Source organism: Arvicanthis niloticus, chromosome 8, assembly GCF_011762505.2.
Source record: "Arvicanthis niloticus isolate mArvNil1 chromosome 8, mArvNil1.pat.X, whole genome shotgun sequence".
Classification (NCBI taxonomy): Eukaryota; Metazoa; Chordata; class Mammalia; order Rodentia; family Muridae; genus Arvicanthis; species Arvicanthis niloticus.
In genome coordinates, this window is record NC_047665.1 from 36,246,349 (window position 1) to 36,260,313 (window position 13,965).

Here is a 13,965-nt window from a genome sequence, read left to right on the forward strand (position 1 = left end):
GATACTAAGAGACGGCCTCTCTCTCTCTCTCTCTCTCTCTCTCGCTCTCTCTCTCTCTCCCCACCCTGGTACTCACTCCCAGCCAGACTTGGATCCTGCAGAACCCCACCCTTTTCTGATTCGGATTCATCCTTCCAGCCTCATGTGCAGTGGCATCTGTACATCCTGATAGGAAGAAAGTGGGGGACATGGAACCACAGCTAGACCCCCAAAATGCATACCACAGCAGTCAAGATGCAATACTCCTTTCTAAGGGGAAAGAGTCCAATATCAGCTGACCACTAAATGACTGTAGAGTCCCCTCAATAAATAATACCAAGTCTGAGGCTTGAAAGTGTTGAAATAAAAACAATCGACAGAATTCACTAGACCACACCTTTGAGCAGGACCCATGTCCTTGAGCCCCTATTCAGCCATCATTCTTGTCACTCTGAAATATTTATACATTCTTCTGTAAAAGTGCTATGTGCTCTTAACTCTTGTCCAGATCTTGGTATCCTTTGGATTCACTGGGTCCCCTATAATATGGATTTGGGCCTTACTTTATTACCTACCCCTTATTCACTATTTTAAAAAATATTTGTTCATTTACTTTTTCTCATGTTACCTGAATAGTTGAGCTTGTGAATCTCTGAGGAAGGATCTGAGTTTATTGTCTTTAATTTGCCAGCTGAGATGCTGAGGGCATCTAGGGGTGCCTCCTTATTTAATGAACTCTGGATTTTAAAATGGGCTGAGCTTCAGAACTTGGGCAAGAGATTATGGTTTTTCATTGGTGAAGTTGTCCACAGGCTCTTCATCATCTGTCTCTATTTATACTGATTTTGTGCATTAAGAAATGATAGTAATGACTTACCATGCATCAATTTAGAAAGGCTGTGCTCTACTAAGTAGTTCACTGTAGGTCGAGGACCCATGGATTCTGGTACAACCTCACTGCTTCTAATGGATAACTGAATGTGATGGTTAAATACTGTTACCTGACTGCTTATTTCAGAATCATACCTTATTTAAGAGCCTACTTTCTTTAAAGTACCATCTCCTTTTATAGCAGTCAGATAGAAAGTTATCTCAGGATTTTTTGATAATGCTGATGCCTATAGCAATATTTTATCCTTTGTCATTTTGGGAAGTAAAGTCTATGTATACTTCCATGAAGCACACTCAGTAGATGGGTTTCAGTGCTGTGTGATATTTATCAGAACTATTTCTAGTTGATCTTAGTCTTTTTATTTTTTACCTTCTACTACAAAAGTGTGGGATGTTTTAGTTCATGTGGATGATTGGTTTAACCATATTTCAGAAGTCCATCTCATCATAGGCCAAAATTTCCTGATGTTACTGTTCAGGTGTCCATCATCTCAAGACAAACATCTTGCTTTAATCAACTACTCTCATAGTATAACTCCACATATATTCTTTTTAGTCTTGGTGACTTATCCTATATCTATCATACATTTCATTCAGAGAATTAGCTCCTTAGTACAGTCCTTCCTCAGGGAAAAAATATTTGACTTACATCGGTTCATAAGTGTGATGGCCAAAAGTGGCTGTTGGAACCGATTCTGAAGGAAGTGGCATGCTTTGTAGTGAAAGAGAATTTTCTTCACTGTTTTCAAACAGAGGAAGATGCATTGGTCTAACAAAGAGGACTGGTCTGCTTTACTGATTTACAGAAGTCAGAACTGGCAAGAGACAACAGAGTTTTGTGTGCATTGAAATGTGTGTTCTTATCTCCTCAGGTGTCTCCTTGTTAGGATGCACACATTGTTGAAACTGACTGATTTAAGTTTAGAATCCAACCTTCTCTAATATCAGTTATCCTTTAAAGTTTTTCCTAAATATGTTTTTCAGACCTCCAACTATAGAAGATGAGGAATTATGTTTTCTACTCAATTTTATTCTGCTTTGTATTGATTAATCTCCCATATAAAAGAGATCTAAATGGAATTGTCAAATAACGAAGGCATAGCCCCAACTGGACATCTTTCATAACCAAATATAGTCTCCAGTTCTAGGATTGGGTTACATCTAATTGAATTGTTGGAAAAAGCAGCACCATGGCAACCCTTAAATAACCTATCCTATTCCCAAGGCTATTAGTTGCTCTCAACAAACTGATGGTAAGGCCTTATTCCTGAAGACACCTACACAATTCACTGAACACAAAGAATTTAAGCTGGTCTCTACCTAGAGCATCCACCACTACTGACTAGCAGTCATGGTACTGGAAGGTACTCTGCACCTTACCAAAGGAGAAAGGTAAATATACACCTAGAAAACATAGACCCTTTGGTCTTAAATAGTGATCTACCTGCAAGATATGCTGGTGCAACAATGACGCAAAGCTTGTGGAAGTAACCAACCAATAGCTGATTAGATCTGATGCCCATTCCATGAGATGAACTCATCCCCATTATTACTTGAGTGACCCAAAAATTAAGGCTAAATAGCTCAGGAACCTATGGAAAAAGACAAACACTCTTAGTCTGATAAAGTAATGGACCAATAAAATGACTCCCAGTGACCGTCTGCTGTACTCATAGATCAGTATCTCATTCATCCATCATCAGAGACACTTCCTCATACACAGAAAAGAGGCCACTGTTGGACAATGTGCAGAGAGTGAGAACTCTTAGAACGCTCATTCCTAATTGGGATGTTTCCACAAAAATCCCTCCTCTTGGAGTTCTGAGTACCCTGAGGAAGAGGAAGCAGAAATATTGTAAGAGCCAGAGGAGATGGAGGAGGCTAAGAAAACAAGGCCTTTTAAACACAGAAGGACCAACACATGTATAAACTCACAGAGATTGTGGCAGCATGCACATGGTCTACATGAGTCTGGGCCAAATGAGAATCTCAGATCTGAGAAGAAAAATGAACACAAGTTTCTAACCCTAGCCCATAGCTATATTCAGTTGATAACTGTCCCCAAATGAAAAATTAGTTTTCTCCAACAGGGTCTTATTGGGTATACAAACTACTCAGAAGGACAGGCCTCATGCCCAGCACTAGGTAGATGATTTAAAATAAACTAAATGGTATTTTTTAGAGGTTTTTGCCTCATAATTTTTAGGCGATTTTTAAAAAAATTACAGGTATTTTGCACAGATATATTTTGATATCTGATTTTATATTGTTGTGGGATTTCTATGTGGGCAAACTTGTATGTCTCTGCATCTAAATGTGTATATTGTGCTTTTTCTTTGTCTTCTTTTCTTGTTTGTTTGTTGATTGGTTTGTTAAGTTTTGATTTATCTTGCCTTATATGGTTCTATTATTACTTTTTAGATAGCTGCTTGTTTCTAACAAGAGAAGAAAGACAAGGCACGAATTTGGATGGAGAGAAAGGCAAAGAAGATCTGGGAAGAGTGAAAGCAGGGAAAACTATAATTAGAATATACTGTATGAAAAACAACTTCAATAAAAGATATGCATGTGTATGTATGCATGTATGTGTGTATAAATTCTCCCCACCCATGATGTTCCAATATATTAGCAGGATCTAGGCAGAAATAATCATCTACTGTTGTAGTATCTACTTCCCTAGAACCACCCAAGACATGGATGTCTACAAGGCTGTGCATCCCTTCCAGTTTTTTATTGGTAAAACCCTTTTTAATACACTACTTTCTATGGTTTACCACTGCTATGTCTGCTGCGAGTTTCAGGACCTGGTTTAACTTGGATGAGAACCTACCTTAAACCTTTCTTTATATTCTGCATCCTTGGACCACTTCCGACCAACCACAAGTGTTATTCTTCAGAAACAAATACTGAGCTGGATGTTGATATTTAGAAAATGTAATGAGGTCTCTTCTGAAAACAAAACACCTACTAGCAGAGAGGGGAGTGCATCAGTGTAGAGGGATGCCCACTGGTACAGCTGCAGCAGAGACCTCAGTGACTACACAGGTAGCCCTGCTCCTGAGAGAGTCCCATAGAGATTTCTCTATTTGAGCAATCAGATCCCAAATTAACCATCCTCATTGAACCTCTATTGACTGTTGCCTGCCCCATGCTAGTGTAATGTTAGAGAAAATGTCTCCTCTTCCTTTCCACTGGGACAATGCCTGTGTGGGAGACCTGAACTGTCACCACATACCATTCTTCAGCATCTAGGAAAATGAACATCTTAGACCTAAAGAGGAGATCTAAACAGAGCAGCCATGACATCCATTATGGTCCAGTCTCTTAAAATAAGTGATCACATGACTGAAGGACTATCACGAAGGGCTGGCAACAGGAAGATGTTCCCGATTGTACAACCACCAAGAGTTATGCAAAATCAAAGCCATACTGACTCCCTGCTGTTTATGAGAGTCATGTGTGTCCCAGAACATGACTGTCTGCAGGCTTAGTCTCAATATAGGACTCTGAACTTGCACCCTGCATGCTATCACACCAAATATTGCCAAGCCAATATATGCTGCATGAAATTGCACATTCCATTCAAGACTATTTACGCTGTGAATTTCCAAGTGTGCTTCTGTAGAAGCATAATGGTTTATTGTGTAAAGAAGACTTTTAATATTTTTCTATTATTGTCCCTCAGCATATGAGTTTTGAGTTAGTAAATTTTTGGATTGGATTATGTTAGGATATTTAATTTTTTTAAAACAATAAATGTTTTGCTTGCTGACTGAAATACATATTTAAAATCGTTAAACTTTGGCTTCAGATTTTGATAGAGAATTATAAATGATTTCTGAAGTGACCTTAAACATACATCTCTATTTGCATATACTTATATATTGTCACCAAGTGACAGTCTGAACACTGATGATTATAAAATCAAAATATCTATCAACTCTGCAAAACATTGGAGAGGTTCTGTCTTGCAGTGTCAAATATTTATTCAATGTTTAATTACTTAAAATAAGTAAGTACAGTCTTTTGTGTGCACATTTACTTTCATCTTCAATAACTTGTTACAGGATATCCAAAGAATTGTTTCAAAATAAATTTCCCTATGACTTATTATTGTGGTCAGTTTTAATGTCAACTTGTATAAATTAGAATCTCTCCAGAGCCTCAACTAAAGAACAATCCTGACTGCCTTGATTGATTTCTGATGACCCAGCCCAATTGTGAGTGGCACCTAAAAATAGCTGCACATCTTTGAAAGGGTATGTCAGAGGAAAGATCATCTCTGAGTTGGCTTTCTTGGCCTTCCTCTTGCTGGTAAGTTGATTTGCCTTGCTGCTGCTGCTGCTGCTGCTGCTGCTGCTGCTGCTGCTGCTGCTGCTGCTGCTGGTGGTGGTGGTGGTGATAATGATACCTTCACTGACAACAAAGCCAGCTTCCATCATGGACCAGAGACCAGCAGCTCTCCAGGAATATTCTAGGCTTTAAGAGGCAGGTTGGAACTACTAAGGTGTCCCAACTTGTAGACGTAATAAGTACTTAATATTCTGAGACTGCAGCAATTGTTAAGGTACAAAGCCTCAAGGATCAAGTAACTACTCGGTTCTCAGCAGTTCAAATGTGATTTGCTGTCCTTCCTATTTTAAATACACACACACACACACACACACACACACATATGTGTGTGCATACTATATGTGAATATATATTCCCTTGTTCTAGTCCTCTACTGATCCCTGACTAAAAGACTTACTAGTAGCAAATGATATGTAGGCCTTCTTAAAAACTATATACAGAGATCCATGTAAAGACTTCTAGGGAAGCATGGCTACAAGTGGGAAGTGTTTGCAAAGGCTTACCCTCTGGCATAAAGACAACAGCTGAGAGAACCCAGATATTTCTTTCAACTATGCCTCAAATCGATGCTTGTAGTGCAACAGACCCTGCACTTCCTAGTCATTCAGGGCAAACTTCCTTGAGCAGTACCTTTCCACTGAGGATATTACCAATACCTTGTGAGACACGGGTTTATAGTCTTCAAAAGTGAATGTCCTCCACCAGGATCAGAACCAAAATGGCATGCCACCTCCAGACATTGTTCTGTTCATACTTCTGGTACTCTGGGTTATAACACGGTGGATTGCAGTCTTCCTCAGCATGGGTATTTTTTCTCATGTGAGAAATGTTACAAATTCCCAAAATTTCCAGTGACTTTGCAAACCTTAGGCAGGGCAAATGCCCCCCCCCCCCCCATGATGGGATAGAGTTAGCGAGATCCCCCTGAGAATCAGACTAAAACCAAGTATCATGGTTCCAGGATGTCAAGTGTGAAACCAGACTAGTAGAAAACATGTGCCAACTTGAAGGTAAATGGCCATGATGTCTGCAAAATGCTGGGTAAATTTCAGGCTAAAAGTCTGTGTTGCAAAGATGAGCTAGAGTTTTAAAATTGATTTGAGGTCCCTCCTCTTCTAGACGTCTGCCCTTCCTTCACAGTTCGTTCTAACCTCACACATCAGTGCTTTCCATTTAAATTTTGAAGTTCAGAGGCACAGGAAGACATACTTAACTTGCATGGTACCCTTTGCATACATTTTCTCATCTCAGACAGGGCACCAATGACAAACCACTCATTTCTACCCAGGCCAACTTCTGTGAGCTGATGAGGTCACTGGAGTTACCTACAGAGACACTAGTGAGAGGTTATTGTAGGAACTTGGGGGTCTCAAGGCATCTCCTCTTCCTGGCAAATTTCCCTGTTTACTTGCATCTTAATAACCCCTCTTCCTCATTCCAGGAGGCTTTTAAAGTTCTGAGGAAATAGTTACACAATGTGACCATTCTCTGAATAACAGGTCACCAGATAAAAGCAAAATAAAATCTTTCCTCTCTTGCAGGTTTAGTCTTGTGTGTCAGCATTCTGTTGCTGAAACATGTACAATCAGACAAACTTACAAAGAATAAAGCTTGATTTCCAGTTCTAGAAGTTTCTCTACAAGCATGACAGATGTCACTTTCTGGGTTGTACTGGTGTGTGATGGTGGAAGTTTATACAAGGCAGTGCAGACCCATTTGCCTCAAGGTCGTGAATGAAGGTGAAAGGTCTTATAATCCATTTCAAAAGTAAATTCCCAGTAACCCAAAGACTTCCCATCAGGATCTACCTCTTAAAGATTCTGTCGTTCCCCAGTAGAGCTAACCTGGGGACTAGATTTCAAACATGGGGAAAGTTGAGATCTGAAGGACATCACCCTCTTAGGACACCAAAAATGAAAAGTCTTCTTACCCATGAAGTCTCTGCATTTTCTAGTTCTTTACAGGATATGGATATATCCACCACAATATGTGTGCTTGGTCTTTGCTCCTGCCTCTTACAGAAATTAGACTGGCACAATGAAAACATTTTAAAAAGACACTTTTGTCCCTCAATCTAGTAGACAATTCAGAGAATCAAACTATAGGAAACAGGAATGTCCCCAGGAGTCTCATGCTGGAAAAGGTAAAGAGCTCAGCCAGAAAAAAAAAAAAAAAAGTCTCCTGGAAAGATATTTACACAGTCCTAATAACTTGCTAGACCACCTTACAGGATGAGACTGAAGGCCAGGCACTGACAGACCAGGGTTGCACAGGGTCACAATTTTTGTCGAGGCCTGCTTAAACCTGAATAAATTTGTCCTTCTATTTTAAACTTTACTTTCACTTTGGGACTCCAAAGATGTACTTGAGATACTCACTGGATCTCTCTGTCCCTCTTCTTAACGTGGACACATTGAATAAATTACCTTTTTACTGTTAATTTGACTGGTTTATTTTATTTGGCTTCTCCAAGACGGGTAGCCAAACTTGGCTTCTTCAGATACAGTCTGTGACTCCAAGTTCTGTTGAACTAACCCAAAGTTCTGCCAAGGGCTGAAGATGTCTTTTGTATGCTAATGATTTCACTGGCAGATGGTTCTTTGCCAGATGTGGGAATGGCTACATGGACAACCAAAGCACAGTGAGAAAGTGGGAACCTTTAGCTTTAGCTCTCCTCAATCCAATATGTTAATGTTCCCAACCTTAAGCTTGGCCCCACCACGCCCTACTTTCTTTGCTGCTGCTTGAGTGCCATGTTGTAGATAGCTATGGCTCCATGAAATACAACAAATATCTGTGCTTCAGGGTGTCAGTCAGTGGTCAGCTTGAGACAAGCATCATTCCGTGCTTCAAGCTTCAGTGTGCTAGCTGCTGACTGAGGCTACAAAGCCTTGGGTAGATGATAGAAACCTCCTGCATTTGCCTATTTTAGGACTTTGGGTCACATTTTCTAGCATATATCATTAGCCAAAGCAAGCATGTAAAGCCTAAAGTGTAAGAACAAGTTCCGTCTTGGAAGTAGAGAGAGGGGAAAGAAGATATTTTAAGAAGGGTTTAATAGACTTTGATGGTCATACATTCATGATGCGTGACTTCATATGCATATGTGTATTTGAGATGATGAACATACACATCCCTTTCACGACTTCGCTGGGCCTTCTCAGTGCTTCTCTCTCTTTCTGAACTTACACTTCAATTATACAAAGTGTTCTGTTTCTTTAAAGTTTTTTTTTTTTTTTTTTTTTTTTTTTTTTTTTTTTTTTTTTTTTTTTTTTTATGACTGCCTTGGAGCCTTCACTTTTACTTTTGTTCTATGGGAATCATTCTTTTTCCCTGACCTGCTTGCTTCTTTATTTTTATTCAGCAAGTCTTTAGTCATTGTATAAAGTAAAAGGCTTCCTTGTGATATTTTCACACACACATATATATCATTGCACTCTGTTCCTTCTTTATATTTTACCCTTTACAGGTCATCTGAAAAGTCACCCCAGCTCTTTCAATGTCTCTTAGCATTGTGCATTTCTTCAAGACACAAAGGGAAATGGGGACTAAAGAACCAATTACTTTGTCTTTTCCTCCCCTCTACACATCTTTGCCCATTTGAATTTTTCTGCTAGGTGTAAGGTCTGCTACATGTAAGGATGGATTCTTGTTTGTTTCAATATCTCTAATGTCTAAAAGTAAGTTACTGGATGGTCAGTAGTATTAATTATTTGAGATGTGAAAAGAATCGTTGACCTAGAAAACACTAGAGTTTTAAATGTCTTCAATATGCCTGAACTACTCCTTGACCTTCAGTCTTGAGATCCGTTGGAATCCATCATCCATGTGATTCCAAACAATTTGCTGGAAAGTCTTAATGTCATGGCATCATTTAACTGCACAACTGTAGGTCAGAGCAGCTACATTATATTTGCTTTCTTGTGCTACAAAAGTTGGAAGTCTGGGCTTTCATAGAACTTACAATTAAAATCCTGTAAGAAACATCAGTCACTAAACCCATGGGGTTTTTGTTTGTTTGGTTTGTTTGTTTTGATTTTTGGTTTGTTTGTTTTAGGATAATCAATATCCCTTTATAAATTAAATGAAAAGTTACAACATTTAATAAGAGAAGATCATGACTAATAAAGAATAATAATAAGAGAATGTAAAACCAAGCCCAAATTAGATTACTTTAAAATTCATATCTAGAAAATAGCAGCTTATACATTACAGAAAGGTCTCTTATAACTCATGAAAATATGTTCTAATTTTAAAAAGGACAAAATATTTAGAATTCACCCAAATGTAATGTGAAAGATAAAACAAAGCTTGAGAAGTTTAGATAAAAAATAAGGACAAATGCCAACGAAAACATCTAACTATACACATGTGCTTCCTTCAAACTATACAAAAAGCAAAGGTAAAACATCAGAGAGAAAACTATGTAAACTCTCTACATCCTAGAAAAAGCAATAATTATGTATAATTGTTTCACTGAAATTATTCAAAACAGACAAAAGAAAAACTTAAAAATCAGTTTAGAACTAAGAGAAAAACAACTGAACAAATAATTATTTGACCTGTAATTTTGTACTCTCTGAAGGGAGAAAGAAAATATTTCTGGGACAAAAATTGAAGTTTAGGGCAGGTGGAGATGGAGATAATAAGTTGCTAAGGGCACGCTTTTCCAGGTGGGAGATAGTGATTTCCAGCAATTGTGACAAGAAAGCAAAAGTAACGGTGTGTGCGTGCATGTGTGTGTGTGTGTGTGTGTGTGTGTGTGTGTTTATCAGCAGATTCAAGGGAAGCTAGGAAAAGACTGTAGGGACCCACTTCCAGGAGCAAAGGCTGGTAGAGCAAAGGGGAAGCTGGGTGGGGGCTCCAGAGCATGACTTGTCCCGGAGCTAAAAACAGTAGCATGTAAAACTACACGCAACATAGACTAAATATCTCAGATGAGCAGCTGGGCTGTCTTGGAAGCAAGACCATCTGGAGGCTGATCATGGTGGAGATAGTGTCATATCATCCACAGAATTTATTAACGATATAGAACTGAACTTGACCATTTCTTTGCTAAAGGACAAAGAGAGAACTAGTCCTTACATTCTGGTGTTTAAGAATTGGAGCTAAAGAGTCCTCTCATCCTTGGCTCACCATTCTCCAGTTGCTCCACTCTCCTTAGAGCATGACCATGCTCACATGGCAATCCATTCTGTCCTTTCAATGCCATCTTTGGCATATGAATAAGCTTTCACAGAATGGTACCCCCAGACCTTTTCTGTTCAGGTCTGCCATTGAATGCTATGAATCACCCAGTGTGAGAACTAAAATAAGAACTCATGCCAAGACCCTGGCAGCTAGGCCCAGGATGGATGAGAACTAGAGTAACTGATGCTGCCTTCTCTCCAGGCAGCTTGGTCAATTTTTGCATCTTTTATTTGTCCTTCACTTCCTGCTTTGCTGTTACCCAGCCTGACACAAACTCACCTTTAAGCCTCAACTTTTTACTGAGCCCACCTATTCTTTCTGGCACACCAAGCCATGGTGTTAAATTAAGTCCAACTTGACAGAGCAGCTCAGTGGTCTGGCAGTTGGTAAGTAGCGTTGTTTCATGGCCCTCTTGGATGCTGCCTTTCCAGGAGCTTCTCAGTAACCGACACTTCTCTTGGAAGAATGTGACTCTTTCTTATTCCTCTTTAGTGCTCTGTCATCAGAAAGCTTATGAGTGGAAATCTCCCTCTTGAAAGGTGATTATGGGGACGTGTGAAGATTCAAGTCTTCTAGATGGTTTGTTCAGATCATATGGCTTCTGGCTTCTACTGCTAAATTTGTATACCTGCCTGTATTTATTGTATATGAGTATTTGGGTGTAATATCAACTGTTCAGAAAGTAGCCATAGGCCCGCAGGATGAAGCAGATTTAGAAAGTGGTCTACCGGGCTGGCTGCTTTGACTATAACCCTGGGAATCTTCCTTACAGCTTTTGGAAAGAACACAAAGCACCAGGCAGAGACTCTTGTGCTGTCTTGGCATCAGGGTTTCCTTCAATGTCAAATGCTAAAATGTTTGTTACTTCACATTCATAAGTAGTGGGACATGTGTAGAGGGGTGAATACACTTGGAAGTAACACAACGATTATGGAAAAGAAGCTACACAAATAGAATGTCAGGTAAACACATCCACTGCATCTATGTGAATGAAACATGTATTGGAAAAGTTACATTTTTTTTAAGTTGTTAGCACACAAAAATAACCTTTTAATTTTCAAATAATTTTAAATGTTATAAAAAGTTAACAATGAAAAAAATGTACATGTACTTGCTATAGCCTTTCGTCTAATGTTAGTATGTTAATAACATTTGTTGGTATATTTCTGTTAACTAAATTCTAGACCTTATTGAGAAAAAAAAATGAAACATAAAAATATTGAACAAATGAAAAATATCATATGTTGATATTAATATGACTCAGCTAAAGCAAACCAGAGGGGTAAATTTATATCAGTAGATTAACAGTAGAAAAGAGGAATGAGCAGGATCAATAAGCCAAGTTTCTAAATTAACAAATTAGATAGTAAGGAGAAATGTAAATTCTCTCCCAAAGAAGAAAATCCTCAACCCAAAGGAAGAAGAAGGATAGAAATGATATGTTAGAAGAAAAATTAATGAGGCCAAGAACAGGAAAAAAATAACACTAGAAGTTGTGTCACAAAAATAAAATAGGGAAAGAAAGAAAGAAAGAAAGAAAGAAAGAAAGAAAGAGGAGGAGGAAAGAAGGAAAGTAGGCAAGCTCTCTATGGATCAAGGAAGGCAGCTAGATGACATAAATTGCCCATACAGCAATGATGAATGGGGCTGTGAGTACTGCTCCTGTGGACCTAACATCTGTGGATAAAGATTACACAACTCTGCACTGCATCCACACATTTCATAACCAAGATGGTACTGGTCAACTCCTCAAAGGACACAACCTGCCAAAACTCACATGAGAATAAATGAACAATCTGAAAAAAAAATATATATGTAAATCTTAAAAATTGGATCTATAATCTAGTCTTCCAAAACAGAAATCTCCAGGAAGGATGAGTTCACCAATAAGTTATATTAGTTAATTGGGAGTTTTGTTCATTTGTTTGGTGGGGCTGGGGCACAAATGCCACAGCCATGTTTAAACGTAAGAAGAAAACCCAATGGAGATGCTTCTTTCCTTTGATCATGTGAGAGGATGATGTCAGATAGTCTGGGTAGGAGGCAGGTGCCTTTATTCTGGGTCTTCTTGTTGTTTAATATCAGATACTTAGCTTCTCGGTGAGTTCTTACAAATCAGAAACAGAAGATTTACTTCCCAGTGCATTCAATTAAGGGAGAGTTATTCTAACAGCCAAAGCAAACAAAGTCTCTTGTGATCTGCTCAGCTTAGGAACTGATCTGACTGAGGCATAGGGAGATGAAGAATATGAGAACGAGGATGGCACACATATAGGAAAGCTGGGGTCAGGAGGAGTGTGTGCTTTGACCATACTAGCATCTCTCTAGAAACTCAGTGCACTTCGTTTATACATTTGAAATCAAAGAGGCAGGTTTATTGTGAAAGCTGAATGAAAAGATCAGATTATTATGTAGAGCTGAACAAGGAGTCAGGTTTAGTTGCTGTTGGTAGAAGTTCTCTGTAGGGGAACAGTCTAAGGCTGTAAACATCTGGCATTTGGGGCCCTTGATATGGCTGTGCTCTTGACAGTACACATGAACTCAGGTCTTTGTCCACTCCTCGTCATGAAAACTGTAGACATCTTTCATGAAGTGCAAATGCATTCCATAAGCTGAATTTATTTTGAGCCACAGCCCTTAATTGTAGATGTGAAACTGTCCTGGAAATAATAAAACTAATAAAAAGAAGTAATTTACAAACAAGGCATTATTTCCTGTATGCTCTGTTGTTGTTAAATAAACAGAAAAAAAAAAAAGGTGCTGAGCTGTCCATCATTCCTTTCCAGACAATAACCGGGTTTTGCAGTAGCACTCCCTAACTGTTCCTCCTCAGCTGAATTCTTTTGTGAACTGAGCATAAGAAGCTTTGCAGCTCTGCCGGTGGCTCAGAAAACAGCTTGGGAAGTCTGTCTCCTGTGAAATGAATATACCCAGGGTTTATAGGAGCTGGAGGTCGCACACCCAGGGGCATGTACTGGGAATGCTAGGTCGGCTACCACCTGATATGTGCAGAGGGGAAGCGAAAAAGAAAAATGTTCTCTAAACCTCATGACTTTTTGAAAGAAAAAAAAAAAAAGGTGGTGGTGGGGGATCGTTTCCCCACAAGACATATGGAAACAACTGCTTTCCTGAATATGTAATGTCTCAGGGTACAGACCAAACCAGTCAGTTTGACAGATAGCAGCAAGAAGAGAAATGTATGAACATTTCTCTTTGGGCCAAGAAGCAATAATGTGTCTTACTAGAATTACTGCCTCTATTAAAACTAGATACAGGATATTAATTGTGTTACATAGGAGTTGGGAACAAGGGCTAGAGCAGACTCCAAAACAGCATGGAAACTGTCACTTCCCAGCTCAGCCTTCCCTAATTAAGTCCCAATGGGGTCCCCTGTTCATTTTGGTAATGTGTACTTCTCAGGATAAATGATATTTAAATGCATAGAAGATTCCTGCATTTAAATTGGTCACCAATTAAATTCTTACTGAAGAGCAGTAACTGCAAATTGCTAGCCATACCTCCAACATCCTTCTTTTTTGTTTTTACCAGTGT